This window comes from Anastrepha ludens, chromosome X (assembly GCF_028408465.1).
Source record: "Anastrepha ludens isolate Willacy chromosome X, idAnaLude1.1, whole genome shotgun sequence".
Taxonomy (NCBI): Eukaryota; Metazoa; Arthropoda; class Insecta; order Diptera; family Tephritidae; genus Anastrepha; species Anastrepha ludens.
Genome location: NC_071503.1, coordinates 24,700,237 through 24,705,972, shown reverse-complemented (window position 1 = coordinate 24,705,972; position 5,736 = coordinate 24,700,237).

Below are 5,736 nucleotides of genomic sequence, written 5' to 3'. Positions count from 1 at the left end.
GCAGGCATCCAAAATGCTTAGGAAACGCGGGAGCGAGGGAGATATTAACATTTTCTCCAATAGTCAAGCTGTGATCAAGGCTCCGACGCCATGGTGCAGGACGAAACTAGTAAAGTCCTGTAAGGAGGAGATCAAATCCCTTGGGTATGCAGGTAACATTCCCCTGATCTGGGTTCCAGGGCACAGGAATATAGAGGGAAATGAAATTGCTGATGAGCTTGCCAGGAAGGGGACTGAATTGGTCTCAGGGTCCTCCTACCCGGTCATCGGCCTCCCCCTAACAGTTATTAAAAGGGAACTGCACAAATAATTTCTCAGGAACGCGTAGAAAAGATGGAGCTCCATTTTTTCATATGCCATTCCGAAAACCCCTTGACCCCAGTACAATACGGAGGACCCATAAAGTTGTTTGGAATCCTCGCCGTTCAATTTCCAAACTCGTGGCTGTATTTACCGATCATTGGACGATCGGCACACACCCCCATTTCAGAAGCTGTGGGGACCTTTCAGAAAAGGAGACTGTTGAGCACTTTCCATGTAAATGTCCGGGTTTGGCAGCTAGGCGATTGACATTACTGGTTGCTCCTTTTTTCGACAGCCTGGGGCAGTGCGCCAACCTAAATCCCATCAATCTTCTCCATTGTATCAACAGCTCTGGCTGGCTCTAGATATCTGCTGGCTGGAGGTCTCATAATAGTATCAAAACGGAGCTTTAGTGCTACTTGAGAAGTGCCAAACCGGCACTTCAACCATTTCACCTACCTATATACACTAAAAAAAATATGCTACTCTTGGGGGTCATTGCTAAATACCGCTTTTGGAATACATTGTCCCGCATCAAACCGCGAAGTGCTTTACTTGTTGCTGTTGTGAACGTTTTAAATATGTTTGGTGAATCATCGTTGCGGTTTCTATGAGGGGCCTAACTAGGCGAGAAACGATGTCTTTAGCTGTTGTTCTGATCAAACTTATGGGCATCACTGTAAACGATTATAGGTTCCGCACCATAAGGCCGTAGCCATAACCATAGCAGTACATACATATGTATCTACTGAATTTTGGTTTCCATCGTAACCGTAAGCGGCTGTGAAATACTTTACATTTGTTTTGGCATTTGCGATAAATCTTTGACTATTAGAAATGAACGACGAAAAATTAATTGACTTAGTAGAAAATTATCCGTGCTTTTATGACAAAACTGCAAATGATATCATGCATTCTAATTCAATATCAGCTGTTTATGGTTACGGCAAGACTAATCGACAAATGCTGCGGCTATGATTATGTTTACGCCCTTATCGTTAAAGCTATAGCATTAGGTTATAATGGTTGCCCAGAGAGTAGGGCCCACTTGGACGAAATAGTTTGGTTCTTCCTTTGTGATACCATTTAAGGACATAGAAGGGGGAGGAAGGGAAGGGATGGGGGAGTGGTGAGTGATTGTGGACTACGAACGGTGACTAGTCCGCGGTTGTGTTAACCTCATTATGCTGCTGCTATATCAGCAGGCGCAGAAAAGAAATGAGAACCAAGATACTTGAATCTTAGTCCCACGAAGGCTGGGCAGCTAAGGAGCATATGCTGAGATGATTCCACCTCATCCTCCATGCAGCTGTCGCAAAAAGGACTCGAAGTGATTCCGAGTCTCACGGCATGTGTACCTCGCGGACAGTGCCCCGTGATGATGCCCACGAAATTTGAGAGATGACATTTTGTCATTCCCAGGATATCCCTCGAACGCCTCCTATCCAAACGTGGCCAGAAGGACTTCGCGACCCTACACGTTCGTGTACTTGCCCTGCGTTCGCTGAGTTGGTGCATAGCCCATCCTTCCAGGAGTAGAGCGCAGGTTGTCAAGGGGATCCCGATCCTCTCCTTTCGCGGGCACATTGCCTCACAGGTCCCCTGTCTGGCCAGCTCGTCGGTTTCGCAGTTTCCTGCAATGTCACTGTGTCCAGGTACCCAAATTATCTTTATGTCGAAGTATTCTGATGCAATCGAGAGTGAGACCAGGCATTCCCTGACCAGCTTCGAATGCACCATAATAGAGCCTAGGGCCCTGATGGCCGCTTGGCTATCGGAGTAAATATTTACCCTCTTAACAGTTGTTACGCAAGTAAGTAGCCAGTCAGCTGCTTCTTTAATTGCGGCCACCTCTGCTTGGAACACACTGCAGTGATCCGGTAGCCTGAATTTGAGTTTGATGGGGAGCTCTTTGCAGAATACTCCTCCTCCAACCCTACCGTCCAACTTCGAGCCATCCGTGAACAGGTTAACGAGGCCCTGTCCCCAGGTGTTGCCCCCGGTCCACTCCTCCCTTGGTGGAATATGGGTGGAGAAGCTTCCACTTGGACTTAGCGAAGGCACACACTGGTCCGTCGACGAGGGGATGAACTCAAAGTTTCTGAGGATGCTTGAGTGCCCATATGTGAGGTTGAGCTTATAGCCCAAGCCCCTCAGTCTGATTGCGGTACGAGCAGCGGCAATTCTGACTGCGATGTCTATAGGTACCACGTTTAACATTGTATTAAGCGCCAGAGTAGGAGTAGTTCGAAGCGCCCCACTGATTCCAATGAGTGCAGACCTCTGGACCCTCTCTAGCTTTTTAACTGATGTCGTTCTCTCTAGTGAGTTCCACCAGACAGTGACTCCATATAACAGAATTGGCTTTATTATGATATTATAGAGCCAGAATACAACTCTGGGCGAGAGGCCCCACCTTTTGCCAATTGCGCCTTTGTACCCATACAAGGCGATTGTTGCCTTCCTTACTCTCTCCTCAATGTTGGGCTTCCACGTCAGCTTACTGTCAAGGATTAGACCTAGGTACTTCACCTTGTCAGAAAGCACCAGCGGAGCGCCCCCCATCGAGGGGAGCTGAGCTCTGGGTATTTTGTATTTCCTCGTGAAAAGGACGAGCTCCGTCTTTAGAGGATTCACTGATAAGCCGCAATCTGCTGCCCATCGAACAACTACGTTCAGATATCCCTGCATTAAATCATACAGGGTATCTATAAACTTTCCTCTAACAATTAATGCCACATCATCCGCGTAGGCAATCACCCTACAGCCCCTCCTCACCAGCTCCTCCAGCAAGTCATTGATAACAATGATCCAGAGGAATGGTGAGAGAACCCCGCCTTGCGGCGTGCCTCTGCTCACCTGCCGGCGGAGAGAGACGCCGCCCCACTCTGCCACGACCGTTCTGTCGCTGAGCATTCTGTAGATAAATCTGGAAAGGTCGGCTCCGACCCCCAGCCTACACAGAGCTTTCGTGATTGCCTCCGGGAGAACGTTATTAAAAGCCCCCTCAATGTCGAGGAAGGCGCCAACTGCGAGTTCTTTCTGATATAGAGATTCCTCAATATCTTTAACAATTGTGTGCAGAGCAGATTCCACTGATCTGCCCTTACAGTAAGGATGTTGGGTGTGCGACAAACGCCCCCGAGGAATTTCGCTTCTTATGTGTAGGTCAATCAACCTCTCAAGGGTTTTCAGCAAGAAAGATGAGAGACTGATTGGCCTAAAATCCTTAGGGGAGACATGTGAGCTCTTGCCAGCCTTGGGTATGAACACAACCCTCACAGCCCTCCATGATCCCAGTATATAGCCCCTGGCTATGCAGCTCGCATAGATAGGGCTCAGCCAGCGGCATGATACCACTACAGATTTCTGTAGTTGGGCAGGTATGATGCCATCAGGACCAGGTGACTTGAAGGGCCCGAAGGAGCCAATGGCCCAGGCCAAGCGGTGCTCATCCAGCAGCCAGCCCCGGTTCTGAAGACAGGTTGGTGTACTTCCCAAGCTGGTGCTGCTGGATACCGGATTCGTTGGAAAATGAGCGTCGAGAAGCATTTTTAGTGATTCCTCGCCGCTCATCGCCCATCGTCCCGATTCATCCCTCAGGTATCCCAAGGGAGCCGAGCTCCTCGTGAGTATTCGTCTGAATCTTGAAGACTCATGACAGCCCACCACGCTTCCACAGAAGTTCCTCCAAGAGTCCCTCTTGGCCCTCCTAATTTCGGACTTGTAGATTCCAAGTCCTACTTTATACAGTTCCCATCCTGAGGGAGACTTAATTATTTTAGCCCTATTAAAGAGGCGCCTGCACGGGGCCCTAAGCTCAGAGAGCTCTGCTGTCCACCAAGGTGGTTTCTCCTTCTTAGGGAGCGTTCTAAGTGGACATGAGCTTTCAAGAACCTTATTACAAGCTGAGGTGAAGATCTCCACCAGATCATCGATCGCTCCCTCCGAGAGATCTAAGTTTTCCCCGGGTGCTTCGGGGAGAAGGTTTAGCAGATTCCTGCCGTAAGTATCCCAGTCCGTTCTCCTCAGATTCCTGTAGGAGGGTCTTTTTGGACGAGTTTCAGAGAGAGAGAATTGAATATACCTGTGATCCGAGAAGGAGTGGGTGTTAAGCACCCTCCAATCGGAAATTCGGTTTAACAGTGAGGAGGAGGCCAGAGTAAGATCCAGCACCTCCTCCCTGGTTGCGGTAATGAAAGTGGGGTCCTTACCCCTATTGCAAATAAACAAGTCTTCGTTTAAAATAAAATCAAAAAGTGACTCACCTCTTGCATTTATGTTGGAACTTCCCCAACAGGTATGGTGGGATTTTGCATCCGTCCCTACAATAACGCCGGTTTTCCTGCGCCCCGCTTCTGCCACGGCTTCCCTCAGCATCATCGGAGGTGGCTCCACCTCGTCCTCATGCGCCATATAGGCCGACATCAGCCATAGCTTCCCCGCAGGGCCCTCTAGGCTCACAGTCACAATGTCTTCATTGCTAAAATTAGGCATATAGCATTACTATTTGCAGCTTTTGCATGGCATTTGCTCGTATACACAAACAAAAACCTACACAAAGCACGTGTCGTGATAGATTTATCCATGATGAAAAGATTTTTACAATTGTTGCCAATAACAGACCGTTAACCGGCTCTCCGAGAATTTGACGAAGCCAGCTAATGGACTGACGTAGCAGGAGTTATGAATCGATTTGCTTACTAAAAAACTGGGATTGTGTAGGTGATATACGAAAAAAATCAACACAACCTCGGTCCAAGATGCTTCATTGCCGTCTGAACAACGAATGAGAGTGTGAATACGTGTGAAATGAGCGGGCAGAATTCGGCTGCCGACTACACCTCTGAAGAATGATAGTTTTACCCAAGAATGATAGAAACAACCAAGGTGGAATGATTAAGGTAATGCCTGCCACCCAGCTGAGTTGTTCACGGTAGATATGAACAACCTCAAAATGACTTATTCTGTTTGTATTGTTTACATTCGTGTGTTTGCAAATACAGCGTTTTTCAGTAAGAGCGCTTCAACTTTTTTTTTGAATAAAACACAAACGGTTTGACTTTTTTAACTATTTTTTTTTATTATCGAGTTTGAACATATACATTTAAGTATGAAATTCGATTTCTTTTGCATGACCACCGCGAGCACGTTTTATGAAGTCCAATCGTTGAACCCAATTTTCGACCACTCTTTTGCATAAATCGGCCGAAATTCCAGCAATTTCGCGTTCAATATTGGCTCTGAGCTCACAAATCGTCGCCGGCTTGTTACTGTAGACCAATGACTTTACATAACCCCAAAGAAAATAGTCTAGAGGCGTCAAATCACACGAGCGCGGCGGCCATTCGACCGGTCCATTTCTGGAAATAATGCGCTCATCGAACTTACTCTTCAACAAATCAATTGTAGCATGTGCTGTGTGGCTTGTGG